The sequence below is a fragment of the Pezoporus occidentalis genome, unplaced genomic scaffold, assembly GCF_034315485.1.
Source record: "Pezoporus occidentalis ecotype Australia unplaced genomic scaffold, CSIRO_AGI_Poc_V1 ctg182, whole genome shotgun sequence".
Lineage (NCBI taxonomy): Eukaryota > Metazoa > Chordata > Aves > Psittaciformes > Psittacidae > Pezoporus > Pezoporus occidentalis.
This window is the reverse complement of record NW_026913662.1, coordinates 3,899,638-3,918,833: the sequence shown is the minus strand read 5'-3', so window position 1 is coordinate 3,918,833 and position 19,196 is coordinate 3,899,638. Positions and strand designations below refer to the sequence as shown.

General features: G+C 44.5%; 1 long non-coding RNA gene across 3 annotated transcripts in view; it reads left to right on the top strand.

The window, feature by feature from the left end:
* Positions 1-11,096, top strand: part of LOC134162101 (uncharacterized) — a 36,095-nt gene extending 24,999 nt beyond the window's left edge. For 2 of the 3 annotated variants that reach the window (XR_009964200.1, XR_009964199.1), the window contains exons 4-5: positions 2,022-2,128; positions 6,496-7,032. This is a non-coding gene — a long non-coding RNA (uncharacterized LOC134162101). Of the gene's footprint in view, positions 1-2,021; positions 2,129-6,495; positions 7,033-9,710 lie in introns of those variants that run through there. The other variant, XR_009964201.1, reaches the window with a different exon arrangement.
* Positions 11,097-19,196: the final 8,100 nt, after the last annotated feature.

The following is a 19,196-nucleotide window of genomic DNA, read 5'->3' as shown; positions in this document are numbered from 1 at the left end:
CTGGGGATTTTTGAGAACAGTTTGAAAACACTTGACCTAGGTTGAGTAAAAGGCTTAAATGGCTGAGATTTCTAACCACTCACAGAACTCAGTGCATTGCACTGGGGAGAAATTTGGGGGTTTTGCTGAAAACCAAAGCTTTTCCTTTTCCTCACAGTTCTTCCTTGCTCATTTATTAGCTGCCTCTGCTTGGCTACTGCACAGAGCCACATCGTGCTGCACAGATGCTCTCTGCTCAGCAGCCCCATAAAATCCTCATTTTCAAATGAGCCGAGCATCTGGACAGGTTCCACTGGCTTTCACCTTATTATCACAGGGCTCCTGCTCTAGCCTACCAGCCAGACACACCAACATCAAAGACATTGTGTAGATTCACACTAGATAAAAGCCTGGCCCACCCCTCTTGGGATACACCCATTCTCTACCCACATAATGCCGCTTTCCCACCGGGCTGGCTGTGGGGTAGGGGTAGGGTGGGACCATTGCTCAGCATGGCAGCCTCTGCCCACATTCCCTCTCTGCTGGAGGCACCCAAACGCTGCCTTGGCCCCAGGCCGTGTCTACAGAGGGAACTTCACGTGCTGCCTTCTCCTTTGCAGGCAGCAGCTGCTGATGGTGCCATGGGTGCAGAGGAACAGGCACATTTGGCTGCTGTCACAGGCTCTCTGGGCAATAAATGCCACATGCTGCAGACAAGGCATAATGGGGTCTTTTTCTGCACCCATCAGGGACCTTTTGGACAGTAGCATTTTCCTGTGGATTTGTGGGAATCCAGCATGAAGCATCTGAAGTCCTCTTTGGGCCCTTTTTTTACCCTGCGGGTAGAAAAATTCCAGCAGCCCCATTCTCTGGCCTGCCTTGCATCACCTTCATCTCCCAGGGTAAGGTGACTCACTCTGCTGCCAGCTGGGCTACAGTTGTTTTGGGGAAAACTGAGAGCTCTCCTCTCCAGATCTCTTTTCCCGGGTACAGGGCTTCTCTGGATACAGCCTCCTGATGTTATTGAATTGGTTTAAAAAGGCTGGACTCTGCTGGGTTTCCTGTGAAACGAGATCCTGAAAAAAACAGTGGCTGCACCTTTTCCAGAAAGGCCCTGCTGTCAGCAAAATGCAGCTCGGAGTAGTGGGGCAGCATCTCTGTGCGGTATAACAGGCTGCCTACATGCTGGAAAGGTATGAGTTTGCACAGCTTAGCTTATATAAATTGAACAGCAAGTGCCAGCACACTGCAGTCATATGAGAGAGCCCAAAAGGTTTGAAGTGTTGCAGAACAAAGCTACTTTTATGATTTATACACTTGCCAGACAACCATCAAATTCTTTGCTGAAACTGGAGCTTCCCTGGTAGCACCACGAGGGCTGGCCAGCCTGCGAGGAATTCTTGGCATCAGAGCAGCTGTCCCAGAGTGGTACAAAGAGCTTTGCCAGTGTGAGATGGAGCTATCAATAGGATGTCTATCAGGGCAGGCAACAAATGGGCCGCTGATCTTGGCTTCTTCCACCTCACCAGCCCCAGTGTGTGTGATACACAGTGGTAGCAGCCTCCTAGACAACTGTCATAAGATGTCTGAGCAAGGTGTGGTAGCAGGCCCTGTGCTTTGTAATGAGCTCTTGATCATCTGCTTCACAGAGCTGAGTGGCTGGAGCAAGGGGAGAAGCTTATGGGGTGTGATGTCTCTGTGTGCTTAGGCTTTGGGCTGTCCATGGGACATGGTGTGCTCAGGAAGAGGGCAGGAACTGACCCCATGTTGCAGGACAATGGTGGCCACTGTTGGTCCTTCCTGAAAGGGCAGAGGTAGCTGGCATGTGGGCAGTTGGTAGCAGGAGGGCATCCCTATGATCTGTAGTCCAGGGGAATGGTATGGAGGTCAGTCTTATGAAGGGTTTGATCATGTTGAGTGTCATGCCAGGCTCTCAGCTTTGCTGCACTTCTTTTCTGTGTGCCCAGCGAGGAGGTTCTTAGGTGTAACCTTTCTCAGGTACCATTTGCTCCTGCCTAAGCCAGTATTTCATTACTTTATAGCCAGATGAAGCATCTTTATAAAGGCAACAGGAGAGGTGAGCACTCCTGAAGTTTTGCCTGTTGAGTGAACTTTGGCCACTGTGCCCATCTGGGTGCACGGCTTAACGGTAGGGGCTTGTGCATCAGTGCTTTCCTGGAGGTGGGTAAGAAACACTAGTTAGAGCCTTCAGCCCAAAGTCTCTTTGCTAGTGCTAAGCTTCTATGCACTGAGACGTTATTTATTTGGAGAACAGCTCTTATTGCTGCTGTTTTGCCAGAAAACATCCTCTGGTTTCCGCTGGTCTCTGAGCCCGCGGCATTAGAGATTATTTTCCACATTTGTTTGCACATTGCTCTCATTAATGCTTCCAGCAGAAGTCTGTGGGCACTAAAGGAAGGAGACAGGGCACAAAATCAATGGCAGGCAGGCAGGCAGAAGGATGCGGCATGTGAAAGCCCTGCAGGAATGTGTTTGAATATCACCATAGAAAAGGTTTTGGAGGTTTTGCAATGGCTGTAATGGTACACAGCCATGGTGGGGACTATCCCATTAGTCACTATGGGTTGACTGTTCAGATGAAGGTATTTCACCTAAAGGAAGGAGGCTGTATCTGCTCGAAAAGATTTTCAGGGTGGGACTCCAGTTTCAGGCTCACAGTATCTGGGGATCTCCTGTACTCAACAGGCTATCACTGGAGAGCACTGGACAATTCCAGAATGATACATAAATAGCTAAATTTACTTTAGGCATTGGATTTGGTCAGCCTGGCCAGTTCCTTCTTCTAGGTTTTCCTCACAAAGTGCGTTCCATCTGGTATTTCTGTATCAGCTGGAATGACTTACTTTGTAGGAGCATAATGGTGATGATGCTCTGTAGTTGCATAGAGGAGAGTAGATAGGGGAGAAAGGGAAACCTGTGCCAGAACATAAACATGTCAGGTTATTTTAATATGGGGTGAAGTGGGGGACTGGTTGCACTGAAGAATGGATTTTTGCTCAGACTCCGAGTGCATCTACATTTTAAGGTAAGGCAAAGAGGAAGTCCAGTTAACACATGGTGAAAGAACTGGTCCTTCCTATTGGGAGCTGTTGGTTTTGCTCTGCTCCCCATGTTTATTTGCAGGCAGGAAATTTGTCTTCTTGACTTTTTCTTCCCCCAGCTAATGTGGACTGGCCATCTCTTCCATTTAAACAGAATCCAGCAGCATTTTGATGCCAGGGAAAATACCAAAATGTTGCTCTGAAAGCCACAAAGGGTTCAATTATTTCCTGGAGACGATATGAAGCCTATTGAATTGCAAGAGATGGTTATCGGCTCTTGTGGAGGAAAAGGGCTGGGAGTGAGTGGAATAGAAATCATTGTGCAGGCAGCTTTTGCCTATGAAAATCACCCAGCTCAGTTCATAAACTTAGGTTAAGCATAGAGTGTGGGAAGAGAAAAGGGGGACTGAAAATCTTGGCACTTTCTTATCCTGATCTCTTCTGCTCTGCACTGGGCCTGGGCTCCAGGGACTGATGGCTGCGTAAAACAGAAGCACTCTCAGCTCTGGAGAGTGGGAGAAGGAGGGATCTATCCTGTAGCCCTTCTCCCCACCGTTCCTCCTGGAAACCAGCAGCCTCTCTGTAGGGCAAAATGTGTTGACTGCAAGGGATGAGAGGGAGCTAATTAGCTGTCTGGGTGTTTTATTAGGCGGAGGAGAGACGGCTGTTCTGGGAGAGCAGGAGGGGAGGGCAACAAGAAGTCCTTTTATGCCAGTTTTTTTTTAGACCATTTGATTGTTTTCCACAAGAGCTGTCATTTTATGATGATGTGAAGCAGGAGATGTACTGGGACACCATCAGGGAACAAGTTTATATAGAATGGGCTATACTGGTCTGCCTTGTAGTAAACAGGAGGCATGTGGAAGCATGTGTGCATAATGCCTGTTGTACCGGACTCTCTTTGTGTGGGATTTCAAAATAGTTCAGAGACTTAATTGTGATGAAAGCCAGTAATCTTCAGTGTGTGGTACGGAGAAGCTGGGAGAAAGTGTGATCTGCTCTTTGAGACAGCCTCCTTAGCAAAGGCTGGGGAAGGAGAGTTGCATTTATTTCTCCAGTTAAAACACCTGCATTTTGGCTATTCAGTGACAAAGTGGCTTCCCTCCTAGAAACTCAGGTTTTATATATGGCATTTGTACTGTCAGCCAAAAATAGCATTTGTTGGGTAGCCCAGTAACAGAGTCTGGTACAAAGAGATCGTAGCTTCTACAAAGGAGGCCAGATAAGAAACAGCTGATTCCAGAAGCATTGGCTGAGATATAGCCCTTAATCCTATTACAGCAGGCAGTGGCCTCTCCAGGTCTCTTTCAGTTTGCTGCTGTTTTGTATTTTAAGTGGGCAGGATTTTCAGCTTGCTGCATGGGAAGAGACCTTTCCTTTCTAAAGGAAGGAGGGGGAAAACAGACATATGTGCTATGAGCACATAGGTACTTCTGCGTTGTAGCAGCTGTTGTGGTCACAGCAGGGTTAAGGAGAAAAGGAAGGTTCCTTTGTGTGCCAATAGGTGGGGATTTGAGCTCATTTTTCAAATTAAGAGTAACTAAGGAGAGAAAGCAATACCCTGATAAAGAGTCCAGTATGGTGGGAGACTCCAAGAACAAGAGATGTTGGCTTGGCTCGGCCTCAAGGTGTTGTTCTGGCAGAGGAATGCATGCAGGGATGGAAAACAAAGCAGGCCTCCGCTTCCAGCATGGCTCCGAGGTGCAGAGAACCACCCAGAGCAGCCAGTGTTCTGGCCCAGAGGGGATGAAGCACTGATGCTGAAAAGGTTGGCGGCAACTCTTACTCTCTGGCACTTTTAGCATGGCCTCAATCCTGAAGAGAAGCTCTGAGCTTTACTACTCAAAAAACAGTGGCATCAGGTAATCCTCATGATGTCAGCCCAGAATGGGAGCTTTTTACCCCAAACAGACACATGTGTCCTAGTCTGGCCCTTGGTGAATATTCTAATATAGTATTTTCCTTGCCATACTCCCAGTGCAGTGTGTGTGTGTGGAAGCAATATAATGTCCATGCAGGCTCCCTGCTGGGCTTGGCCAGCAGACTGTAAGTCCATTGAGGTGTCCATGGTCACAGTGAATCAGACCAGATCCCAACCCTAGGGTGCCAGGCTGAGACCTTTCTGCCAGTCCAGAGTGATCTGATAAGATCCCTTCATGTGTTATTTTGACCATCCACTGGATATGGATCTCCAGAAGCATCCCCAGGCTCTGGAGGCAGCTTTAGGCTAGCTGTAGTCCCACCAAAACCAGCAGACTTTTCTGGATGTGTGGATGCACATGCTTCTCTGTCTTGAAGGTTTATAACATAAAATCTTGAATTGTAAGCATATGTGTAAAGCCAGTATCTTGACTTGATCCGTCACTACGTTTTAGATTAGCTAGAGCTAGCTCTAAGCACAAGCCTTCTTCTCCATTCAGGTACAGTCTCATGGATGTTTTGGTGTGAGAGCCCACCACAAGTGTCTGGAGCAGTACTGTGGATTGTTAGTGGCAGTTTTTTAGTCTTGAGATATAATTTTAAGCATTTTGTTGTTCATCAAAGCAAGCAGGGCATTTCTTGATTAGGGAGATGTCTATTCCTCCTTTATCCTACTTCAAAGTTTAATACAGCACATGCTGAAAATGTATCAGTTGGTCTTCCCGCTGCCTACTTCCCCACCCTCACTTCCTCCAGCTATTTGCTTTGAGTTATTTGCTCAGGATTTGTTTTCCCTCTGACTTTACAAGTTTGCCTTGCACAGCAAAAAACCTGCTATTTTGTTCTCTCCAGTATTTGGCAGGAAAACAAAAAGAACACAAAGAAGAAAAGTATAATCGTTGGTTTTTTTTTCCCGATGATTTAACACACAAGTGCTCTTTTTAGTGCTACTGTTGCTGCTGTGTCAAAGCATCTTCTTTTCTTAAGCATGCCAAGAGCTACTGTGGAGAGAAGAAAACAGGGTGTCTCTTAGTGGTGTTTTCCTGGGACTGGCTGTGGGCCCTAAGCTGAGACCTGCCCATCCGCCTGGTGCTTGCTAGCAAGGCTCTCTCGCATGCTATTTTGATCCAGGTGATGGAACTGGACAGAGCAGCTTTTGTGCAGGGATTTACAAAACTTGTCTCTGCTGTTCTACTCCAGTAGGAGTTGAAACAGGTGTGCTGGAGCCATTGCACTCACTGCGTTTTTGTCTTTCTTGTGGTTCATGTTCCCATGCATTACTGTATTTTATGACACTCCTTATTTCAGGCTGGGGTAACCTTCCTCTCCTCAGGACCATACGAAACCATTGGTGAAAGATCACCAGTGACTTCTTTCAGATAACTGGGAAGGACTGGTTTGACAGCAGGGGTGGTAGTCGGGTTAGGAGTGGATCTGAGCAGTTTGAGCCTCCAATTTGGGATGCATACCTTCTGGTTTAGGCCATGAAGATAGCCTCTTTCATGGTGTTTTTGTTTTCTTCTTCCATCACCAGCTGAGAACAGGTGATGCAGAGAACACACTGAAAGAGAAGGCAATCCAGAAAGGCCAGTGAGATGAATGCTCCTAAGGGACTCTTCTGAGGGCTAGAAGGAAGAAGCCTGGGAGCACAGGCCATTTTCTCTCCTTTCCCTAAAGCTCTCAGTCATTCCTGCCCCTTCCTGCTTTCATGAGAGAAGCTGAAGAGTCCCTCACCTTCCTCTTACTGCACAGCGGGTGGAAGAGGCTTGCTCACAGAATGAAAGAAGAAGCAGGAAGAGGAAAATAAACAGCTGAGTCATTACTGAAAAAGAAACTCCAACCTAGCCTTCAGGAACAGGGAGGACTGGAAGGGGCTGGCCTGAAACCACAAACGTGGTGGTGGACCTCTACAAAGGCAGTCCCTCTCCATCTGGCTCCCACAGAGGATATGGAGGATACCAGGCAGCCCTTGCTCAGGGACAGTGGCAGCATTCAGTGGGTTCCAGCTACTGGGAAATATGTGGAAATTACATGCTGTAAGTCAGCTAAATAAACAAGGTGGAAAAATGGCTGAGTCAGAAAAAGCGGACTGTTACATTCAAATGCATTATTAATTGGAAAACTGCTTAACACGGCTGGAGATCCTATGGGCATACGTAAACAAAAATGTGATGTGGAGAGAACCAATTAAAACACTAATTAGTCCTTTTAGGAAGTTGTTCAGTTCTATTAATGATAACTCTTAGTTGTAAGCTAGGGAAGAGACAACTTACCTGTATTGTTGCTGCTGCCTTGAACATCAGTCCTGTGTGTGTGTTTGTTGCTTTTTTGTGTCTATATACAAATCACCAATTTAAGAAACTACACACTTACCAGTGAGTGCAGGTTAATGAAAAATTAGAGACTTGGTCTTCCAACTATCCCATGGGTAGTTTACCAAAGAGTTATACACTGAGATAGAATTTATGCAGGTCCATTTTGTGCAAGGAAGAACTACCAGGTTTTTCCTCTCATTCTCACAGCAGCAGAAATAAAGCAGCACCACTGGAGCTGAAACGATTTGCAAGAGCTAAGCATTAAGTATTAATAACTAAGTAATTATCATACCAATAACAATGATGAAAAACACAAGGTAGTGTTTCCAGAAGATTATGCTTTGCAGAGATGGAAAGAGGCTTCATGCAGTCAATTGCCCTGCCTGTACAAAATACAGTTTCTAAGCTGAGGAATTCAGCAATTACTGAACTGAATGTTCAATTGATCTTGGCCCCTGCAGCTCTGCCTTCACCAATAAAAGCAACTGTGGAATGAATAGGTTGTGGGAAAACGCCCATGTGCTTGCAAATAAGAACACCAGCCTCCTCGATTTCTATGTGGAGCTGTTTTTCTGTTGAAGTGCACCTAGAAGAAACCTTAATATGTTTGTGTCTTGGACTGTAAGCTCCTCCTGAAAATAATAGTTTTTCAAAGTATAGTAAATCTGACTATGTGTAAAGGGTCATTACTCCTTCTGCTCAGAGGCAATGAAACATCTACAACAAGCAGAAACCTTAGGAGGACACCAGAAGCTCTCTCATATGTTAGTGAAAATTATCCCAGACCATCATGTTGGCCTTCTGTCTTTTCCAAAATCTCAGATTCTTAAATTTTCTCTTAAAACTTAGTTTTGTACTCCAGAAAAAAATACAGCTTTAGGTTGCCAGGCAAGTTGCTGGGCAGATTTTCATTGGTGCATGAACTGCATGTGGAGCTTTGCAGACATCTGTTAAGTTTGCAAACTCTAGGACAGGCAAGCAGCACCTTGCTTTATATAACTATACTGGCTGGGGGCCTGTTGTGAAGAAGTGAAAGGAATGCTCTGTTCATCCAGCGACCAAGGCTTATTTGCCTCTTTCCATGACTGTACAGTTGGACTTCTATATCCTTCTGATTTGTAAGCCCCAGCTAAACTGCACCACATGTGCTTTGGTAGCTTAGTTGGCCACTCAAAATATAAAGTCTAGAGATGTGATTCAAAGTAGTTTTCTCATGTTTTGAATTTTGTATAAAGTTCTGTGGCATCTACCAGGACGAGAATTTTAGCCTAGACCTCACAGCTCTTTTGAGAACTTCTTTGAAGACATCTTTGCATTAATGCATTTGAAAAATCCTAATTATAAAAATGTGGCAAATTTTGAAGCAGAGCTACGAAGATGCTTTTTTTTCTTTTTTTTTTTTTACTACAAATTGAGCAAAAATATTGAATCCTCAGACTTTACTCATATCTGAATTTTTATCGCTTCTTTGATGTCTCATCTATAATACACTCTTCAGCTGGAATGGCCATTACTGAGTAGAGCAGTCCTGATGAGGTTGTAATAGTGAGCTTGCCTGGAAACAACAGCTCCTCTTTTTGCTTTGCTCTGCATCCATGTGCAAGGGTGCTAGACTCCCTGTTCTAAACTTCCGCTTGAAACCAGGTGGGATAAGTCATCTCAAGAAGCATCTGTCTGTCACTGGTGACTAAGACTGCTTAATGTAGAGCAGATACCCAGCTTTTAAATAGATGGTTCATAATAGGTGATGCAAATCCCACACACAGAGAAAGATTCTGATCAATTGAAGCTCTCTCATGGTTATGTGAATTTTTCCATTGTTGAGATTAGAAAAAAATGTTGGAAAAATGAAATTCCAAATAACTGTGTAAATTATAATAGCCTAAAACAACCTTGCAAACCATTATTGAACAAAACATCATCGTAAAGCTCTTGTGTGGTGGAGATTCCTCTATTTGCTTTCCTTTCAAGATGCAGCTGCAATAACAAGGCATATGTGATTTTAATGTGACACCATAATCTGTCAACCCTGAGAACTAGGGAGCAGGCACATATAAGATAACTAGCCCAACCTCACGATGATAAACATGTCAAGATACAAAATCAGTTCTTGCCTTACAAATGAGAGAAAGATGTCATGTAATTGGAGATGTCATGCTATGCTGGGATGAGCAACATTCCCACAATTAATCATACCAAATACATTATGCAGTAGTTGCTGCTTGAAGACAAAGGAGGAATAAATACTCATGTAAACATGCCAAATGTGAACTCTGTACAGATGTTGATTGCTGTTCCATATTTAGCATGGAGGACATCGGTACGGGGAAGATGTGTTAAAGCACACGTAAACATCCAAGCAGAATGATAGCTTGGGAAAGGGCTTATGGCTCTGTGTGGAGACTGCAGGTAATGTGGCTGGTGTCTTTTCTAGGGTCCTTAGGAAAATGGATATTAGGAGCTCCCCTATTGACAGCAAAGGGAAAATTGCCATTTTCTTGACTTCAGACTGCATCGAGGCCCTGGTGAACAAGAGATGCTTGGCTGATTGTACAGTGGCTTAGAAACTGAAGGCGAGTTCAAAAGTTCCTAACAACACTTCCAAACAAGAACTTTGTGAACACAATGCAAAAGCGACCATGCATATTTACTGGAATAAAAAAAACAAATTAGCTTCAAGCTGGTTTTGTGATTCCTCCCTGACTTGTATGTTTACTTTTCATTATTATTGATTCCTTCTGACCTTCAAGTGCTTCTTCTGCATTGTACATGCTCCACATTGAATAGCTTACTGGCAATAATATTAACAGCAACAGAAAATGTTAACAATAGAGACTACTTGCATGGAGAGATGTCACCTTGCGAAAAAATGTGGGTTTTTTTTCATCAGAAAAAATCATCTGGGGACCAAAAATAATACACTGTATGACCTTGTATATAGCAAAACTGACTGGTATTGCATGAATTTTGATATCATAGCAAATGACTGACAAGCAGTGCAGAGACATATGATCCATCCTGAAAACAGCTCAGACATGAGATTGATACATAAGATTAGGAAGCCATAACCTCTAGGTGACCCATATGGAAATGAGAGCAAGACTCAATTCAATGAGTAAAATGCTTGCTTCAGCCAAAATGAAGAAGTTTTGCATTGATTTAATTTTTGCCTTTGACTTTTTTACCACTGCTCTTTGATAGCCTTGTCAGCAGCCAAGTTTCCACTCTCATAGCCATCAGTGATTTGGGAGCGTGGTTGAAGAGTGCTTCTGAAGATGTGTCTCCCTTGGCATCTGCCAGGGTTCCTGTAGCTGTGCTGGTCCCTTCTAACTCTTGGCCTGGGTTTACTTCAGCTGCCTCCCCCTGTCCTTATGGGAGAGACAGTGAGGCAATGGCAAAAGTTGCTTCCTCCTCTGTTTCTGAAGTATCTATTCCATGAAGGGGTGCATTGCTTTCGGGAGCTGACATTCTCCCCTAGGTGCAATCAGAGCCTAGAGATCCAGCCTGCTGCACTAGACACACTGCATACCTAGAGTTACATGTAATATATCCAGGCCCTGATGTTCCTTTGCTAATTGATTTCTTCATCATGGGCTAGCCTGTTCAGTAAGCAAAATTTTCCTAGGAGGCAAAAATGCCTTTTGCTCTGTTTTCCATGGGGAGCTCTTGTAGAATAAGGACTATGGAACAGCTTACTTTGAAATAGCTGTGCCAGGAGTCCTTCTGCCCTTCTTCCCAGGGTGAAATTTGTTTTTGTTTTTGTTTTAGTACTATGGAAAAAATCCTCTTTCCATAAGAAGCAGCTGAACACAAAAACCTTTTACAGTCCTCTCATAAAGCTGTAATAAAATTTGCATGAGAGAAGAATTTCTTCTTGTTTATTTGGTGCCCTTTGTACCCCCTATTGCCTAGAGCTAGCACATCTGACAGCAATGATGGGCTGTGGATATGGGAATAACAGTGCTGTGAAATCTTCCCCATAACGACAGTACTTGTGGTCTGACTTGTAGATAGTAATGCCATGGAGTGGCATCCATGGCAGAGAAGCTGACTCCAAGATTTTAAAAAATAGAGGCTTAAGGTTCGACTCATGTTGAACATGAAAATCCCTATTAGGTGTGATTTTCTGGGAAGCGTCAGGCCAGGAGACAAAGTGTGATGGATGCCCCACTTCCTCAGGGTCCTTGGAAGAATCCTTGCCCTCAGCTGCAACAGCAGCTACTGTGAGCTCAGAGCATTTAGAAATCAAATCGTTAGAGATGTGGATGGAGGGCTGAGATTTTCCAGAGCCTTTAAGAAGTGTTCTACTAGGCTCTTAGATACCTGTGTTATTAAGATGCTTTTGAAGCTTTTAGACAGGAGACACTAACTTTAGGCACTCACTTTTGAGACTCTCAGCCAGAGGGAAAACAAACCACTGATAAAAATTAGGCAGGGACTGTGTTTTGGAGATATTCCCACAGTTATTTACACATCTGTGTATTATCTTGTATTGGTCACTGGTTTTTTGTATGTGTATGTGTGGTTTGTTTGGGTTTTTTTACAGTGCACCTACCACAAACCTCAATTCAAATACAACCCAGCCAACAAGGCAGTCACTAGCATGTTGGGACCATATCCAGGGTGCATGTTTTGAAGAGGATGAGCACATACATTTTAAGCAACAGCTTCTTGATGTGCAGGTGCACAATAGGCTGTCAAATGTTACCTCTCTCAGTCGTCATTGCATGGCAAGTTCACAGCTGCTCCTTGTGTACTGGAGATTACATGGTGACTGCCCACTAACGGAGACACCGAAGCCAGTTGAAGAAATCTGCTGCTGCAGAAAAACTTGACTTTGACCTTTCCCCATAACTTATCTTCTTCTTTTTTTTTCCTTCCTTTTCATTCTTTCAAGAACTGTGAAGCCCCAGAGACTCAAGGGAGAATTCGTACAGCTCAGGTCATTTTACCAGTCTCTGCAGTCATTCAGTCAGTAATAAACACTCTAGCAGGGCAATGATTATTGGAATAGTAGGGGGCATTCTAGCCAGCAAGCCACATGAAAATGATGGACAGTTGCTGAAATCAAGAGAACTACAAAGCAAAGGAACAAAAGCATAAGTAAGTGAATCATTAGGCTGGGCTCAGAGACGTGACATACCAAGTGCTGTGCCTCCTATAAATTTGGTGAGTTGATGATTTACCATAGCAGGGCTTTTCAGTAAAGAAAATGAAAACTTCAGGAGGGCTCTTCAGTTCCAAGAAACAGCACCAAGAGAAACATACCCTTTGTGTCACAACAGCTGACTTGGTATTAAAAGCATTGATACCAATGAATGAGGCTGGAAGAGGCTTCAGACTCTCTCATTCCTATTAGGGTTTAAAAGCACTAGTGCCAGATCCTGCAGTTCTTACTCAAGCAAAGCTCCCATTGATGTGTTCTTAATCTGGAAAAAGTCAACATGGATATTTATGGAGCTGTAGTGCCGAGGGGCTCTAATAAAAACTCTGCTAGACATTGTACCTATATTTAGTAGCAGTCAGTTCATGTCTCATAGAACTTGTGGTTTCATAGACAAGACTGATAAAGCCAATGTGGGGTAGGAATTGCTGTATTCCTGCTTTATGGATAAAAGTTAGGGTTAAAGATTGCAGGGGGATTTTCAAAGTCACATAGTGATATTGGATATTTATTTCCCATGCATTTTAAAGGGAACTGGACGTACAGATGCCTTGGTTGTGTTGAAAGGCTCAGCCAAACACAGGCATCCCAGTTTTGGCGGGATGTTGGGAAGTCTGTGACGGGTGTGTAATTAGTTTAGATCTAGACATTCCAGGCCAGTCTGCTATGCCAAGAACATCCATTTTTGGAGAGAGTTTGCCTCAAGTTAAGGCTGCAGATTTCTGACCTATGGACAATTGCTGTTGTCAATGTATGGATATAAAAACAAAGAGGTTGAACACAGAGTGAGGGGGAAATGGGAACCCACAGAACCTTGATTACTTTGCAGCTTCCTTTGTCTTTGGGGTATGTGGCTGCCCCTTCTTTTATGGAAACCACTTGAAACCCACCATGACTTGACTGCGTTGCAACTGGATACCTAAGCTGGTTAGCTGTACAGAATGCTTCTAAGTGAAATTTGGCAGCTGTGCACGGAGCATCCAGGGCCATAGAAACCTAACCTGTCACAGAAATTTCCAGGCCAATGACAACCACCATGTCTTGGAAAGAGACCAACAAAGCAGAGAAAAGAGCTTGGAAAATTGGAAAGGGTTCAGAAAAAAAAGCTCACCAAGTGATCTGAAGTCTAGGAAATCTGCCTTACATTCAGAGTCATCAGGAGCTCCATGTATTTACTCAAGGGAAGATTGAGAAGTGATTTAGTAGAAACTTCTACACGGGCAGTGACTTTTGAAAAGAAATGGTGATCGCCTGACCCCTCCCTGTAAGATTTGTGACTGAAAATTCCCCCTGGACAAATTTGTGCACAAAATTTACTTTGGGAAAGATCAATTTCACTGCTAGAACAGCAGATTCTCACCAGTGAAAGGTTTGAAAGCAAACCTGAAGCTTTTCTCAAAGCTGTGGCTTTAGCCAGGCAGAAGTGTTCAGTTTGATCCAGGAGTTACTTTGTGAGGAGCAAAGGACAGTGCTGTATAAAAGTGAGGCAAAATGGTCACTGCACTTTTTAAACTCACAAGCTGGGAAAGTCAAACAGAAAAAGAACTTTATCAGATACTGCTTTAAAAATTCCTGTAGTATTTCTTTAAGGTTGCATATTTCTCGTCTTCATACAAAAGGCTCCTTGGATTGGAGCTCTTGCAGTGTCCTGCAAATTTATTAGCCAGACATTTCAGGCTAATGAAATCAGTCAACGTAATGGATACAACACATACCTAAATATAATCAAATTAAGAATGCAGGCTGTCTCCTAACTTTGGATGAGATCTAGAGAGGCCTCAAACAGGATTGTCTAATGTATTCGAGGTCACTGCGGGGCCTGATTTTCAGAAGCACATAATGTGTGGCCATTGCTCTTGTGCTATTTGTGTCCCAGCACAGGTCAACATTCCCTGCGCTGTGCTCTTTGGGAAAGGTGCCCTCATTCTTGCTCTTGAGCCCTCAAAAAAAGTCCCGTGATTTGCCAGTACTCTTTCCCAGTGGGATTCAGCACAAGTGTTGTGACTTAAATCTGCCACTACTGAGCTTGCTTTTTCTTGAAATTTCACATTTGAACTACTAGGTATTTAAAGACTCAACTGATTTCTAGTTCTAGCTTGAATGGAAGTTTGTTTATATATGAATATTAACACACACATCCCACACCCCCCCACCGGATATAAATAACCACAGAATAATAACAAAAGTCTAAGGTAGCAAAAATAGGGGATCAGATGCATGACTGAAAATAATGAATTACACTTATTTGTGAATAACAGAGCAACCGAACTGCTCTCCTACCCTGCATTTTGCTGCTCAAAATGCTCTCTTGTCTTTAGTGGACAACCCCTCAATCCTATACAAACTAAAAAGACTGTAACTTGTCCTTTTAATGCCTTTTTTCTCTCTCTCCTAAGGGGTCATCTGGAAGATAGAAGCACAAAGGTTTACTGCAGAGGGAGCGGAGGAAGATCCCCAGCATCCCCCAGAATAGCCATTCAGCCCCCATGAGTATCACAGGACAAGCAGGGATGCTGTGTGCCGTCAGCTGCTGGGTTCCCCTCCACTTGCCTCCTCCCCACCTGTTCCCAGGCCCCAATGCAAGTGTGAGATGGGATTTCAGCGAGTGGAGCACTGGAGGGGGGTGAGCTGGGAGGAGGGGGGGTCTGACACATCCAGGATGAAATGTCCAGGTGCAGGGAGCCAGAACAAAGAAATAAGGAACAAAGAAGGAAAAGGAGAGGAAAGGCTGGCGTGCGCATGCACGCGGATCAATAAAAAGTGTAATGCATCTTTCTTTAATTAAATCCCACCCTTGGATCCACTGGGCAGCCCCGACCTCTGCTCCCCTCGGGTTTGTTGACTGGCACAGCTGTTAGTAAATCACCTGCTGGTGCGGCTCTCTGGGGCTTTAAAGGTCATCTGTCAGCGGCTGCTGGGCAGAGATAAAGAAGAAAAACAGAACCAAAAGTCTAAAAACAACAAAAAAACCCCACTTTTTGAAAGCAAAGCCGCTCGAGCGCTCTGTGTCCAGACTTCCCACTGTTTACCTGGGGGTGAGGGGCTTTTTATTCATCCAGTTCCCCCCCTACTTTTTTTGTATGTGTTTTTCCAATATAATCCTTTTGTTTCAGGCTTTTCTTTCCCGCAGGAGAATCTGTAACCCTGCAACAGCACTTCTGAGTCCCCAAGCGCTGCACTCAACCTGCTGTGGGAAGGGGAGATGCTGCTTGGGTTGGGAGGGAGCAGCGGGTCCCCTGCCCTTGCACCTCTGTCCCCACTGCTCTGCCCCTGGCACTCAGCATCGTGCCACAACATGGCTGGGTGTGCAGGATGGTGGTGGTGGGAAGGACACAGCTCATTTCCCCCTCTTCCTGGGGTTTGACTGCTAAGAGCTGCAGCCAGGAGAGGCATGGAGGGTGCCCCCATGTCTCCTGCTTCATTTAAGAGCTGTTTTTAAGCTAAGGGGCTCTCCCTTATTGGTGCCCGCCTGAGCTATGCTGAAGCTGCATTGGAGCCATGCCCATGCCATGTCCCCCATTGCAGCCTGACCCCATGTCTCAACTTCACAGCTTGACCTCCCTCCTTCTTCACCACTGTGGCCTTGGCAGGTGATCGGGACTCTTGGTTGAACCTGCTCTGCTGGTCTTGCTTGAGCCCTGTGGGGCTGGGTCCTTGCTGGTGAGACGACGGGCTTTGCTGGCCTTGTTATCACCCTAGGAATCTCCCCTTCTCACATAGAGCAGTCAGCCCTTATACTCCCTGACTCCCTCCTCCAGGTTACTTTAGGAGAAGCCAGAAGAAGCCATGCAACCTCCTTCTGCTGTTTCATTTCCAGCAATCTGTGGCTCCAGGTCTGCAGTGCTTCTCCAAACCAGTCATGTACATAAGGACTGCCTATTGAAGGCCAAAGAAATGACCTCACCCAAATTGGAGAGTGGGTCGGGTGGAGGGGGGAGTACATGGAGCAGCTCTGTTGCAGGACATGAAAGAGCATGAGTGTCATAGGTGATTCCTTGCCACAAACCACTCCTTTAGCTGTTTATGCTTGAAGGGATAAGCTGGTTTTATGGCTGTTCAACAGTTCCACTGTCACCTTAATTTTCAGTTCTTGCAAAATGTTGTCAGTGAAAATTATGTTATTTTTACAAAGTGGGCAAGGCCCGGATAATTTGGGAGCTTTTTTCCACTGGATAATTACTGTCATATTTTCAATAACTTACCATTTTAATGCAGCACTGAGCACACAAGAACCTCCTCAGACTTTGATCCCAAGTCAGGCAGAATGTGCAGGTCCTGTTGCAATTTCAATTTGTTTGCTTTGGGTCCATTAAACTCAAAGGGAAGCTTAGGGATCTGAGAACCCACTCAAAGACATGCCCTTTGCAAAACTGATCACAGTCACTGGGCACCTCCATCATGTCTGTGTCTGTTTCCAAACACATGCTTTTTCCATGGAATAAAAACTACTATCTGCCATTGTAGCATATGGGTTTTGCAAGCCATTTGAAAATTTTGATACTAATTCAGAGCTCCAGCAAGGTTAGTGAAATTAGGACTTCTAATAACCTACCAACTGTTTATTCAGACACATGATGAGAGAGATAAAGCCGAATTAGTCTGTTGTGTTAGTCGATTGACTCCATTAGATTCACACCTGCATTGGATTTAGCCTGCTTTGACCATGGACCCATCAAATACATAACCTCTCAGTGGTCTGTCTCTGCAGCAGTTTTCATTGTTGTCCCTAATACTCTTCCCTGTAAACCCCACAGAGACAAAGGACTGTAGGCTGTCAGCTGCAGCCCTTTCCAGACCTTGGTTGATGCTGAAGTTTATTGTTATTTCTTTTCTAATGCAATAACTTTCCTAATCTGGAAGACTGGCTTAACTGGACTGTTGTGTGGGGAATAGCATAACAAACATGATAACAAAGAGGAGCGAAAACATCAATTCAGTAAAAGGGATATATGTGGCTCTGAGGGTGGAGACTGTGTTGGTCACTTATTGCAATCTGTTGTCTCTGACCAAAGCAGTAGCCTCCTGGGAGTTGGCCAGTGGTGCTGGTGGAATCCAAGAGTGATGACACTCATGGTGTAGCCAAACTGAAGGATTTGGCGCAGTGCTGATGTATCACGGGAGCCATCCCTAGCTCTTCTTGGCCTCCTGACCTGCTATCAAACAAAGGGAAACTTGTACTTACAATACTAACCATTACAAGTAGAAAGGAGAAGAAGAATCAGTAGTTGGCAGAATCATTTGTTTAGCTTGGAAGAAATGAGCTGGTTAGTATTTCAGAAAGGGGAAAATTCTCAGCAAAGGAAACAAAAGGAAAGAGGACACTGCATCAGGCAACTGTTCTGCTGCAGGAATAGTGCACGGGTGATTTCCCTTTCCCCCACACCAGCTCCTCCACCACATACACTAAGCTACTTGAAGCGCCTGGTGGGATGGATCTATCTCTGCATCAGAAATGGTGAGAGTTTCTCTCCATAAGACTGGACAGGTATTTTTGTAATGTGAATTTTGTTTCCCCTCTAAGGCTGAGGTAAGTCTCAGGGACATGCACTGTTCTTGAGAATTCAGGTTCTTTGGTTAAACAAAGACAGACCTTTGTCGGTCTGATCAGACAGCCAAGCTACAGCAGTTACACTAATCACAGAGTCCAAAAGCCCCCTTTCCTTTAGTGCTCGCGTCAAGCTGGTCCCTTCCGCGCAGATCCACCCACCCCAGGGGGAGATCAAGTAACATCATGAAGATGAGTTAAAATTCTGTTCACAGACCCACATGTACCAAATCCAAACCCTGAGATGAATGGGTGCTCAGCCAGGAATCTGAGCAGAGACATTGTACTTTTATGGAGTCATTTGGGAGCCACTGTAAACCATAATAAGGGCTAAACACAACATAGTAAGTATTTCAGCAAAACAGCTCATTGTAGGGAAGATGCTCTCTGCTGTTTTACTCTGTCTGACAGACACTGTTTACTGTATGATAGGTAGAGAATAGGAGAGAGCATGTCCACATCCCCAGCACCAACTACATGACTGTATTCCAGAGCTTGGGGTACTCTGGAAGTCAGAAAAGCATGTGGTGTGCAGTGGGAAAAAGGATAATGACCATTAAAAGGAGATTCAAAGAGTTAGACTTTCCCTTTCTTTTACTGTTTAATAATTCCAGCTACCTTTGACTGTCCCTTGACTAAGAAAAGAGGTTGCTTAACTAAGAAAAGAGGTTCCTCTTCAGGCAGACTGAGAGGAACTCAAACTTTTTTTGCTATCATGAAGATAGAACAGTACTATCTTGTTTAGTTTTTCTGACTGGGCTCTGCTTGAACTAGAAATGATGCCTGACAGAGATGTCCACCTCGGCCCCTCATCATGCTTTTCCTGGGCCATTATAATGATTTTGGCATGTACTCCTTCAGGATACTAAATAATACAGTTTTGATGATAGAGATTCCTCACCTGATGGTATTTTAGTCCTTAAAATGTGCTTTTAATTTTATACATGTTGTTCAGACTGTTCAGAAGAATGCTGAATGAGACCTGCCATTTAGGGCTCCATGAGATACAGCACATCCTAAATGTCTTTGAGTACAGACCCTTCAAGGCTTAGGCGTGAAACATCAGAAAGAAGAGAAAAGCGCTTGAGGTACTGAGAAAGGAGGCACCAGAAGAATCCCACTCATTCCCCCATAGCTAGTGAGCTGGGAACTTAGTCATAGCCATACAGAGGTGAGAGGGACATTCAGCACAGGCTCCTCTGGTGATGCCA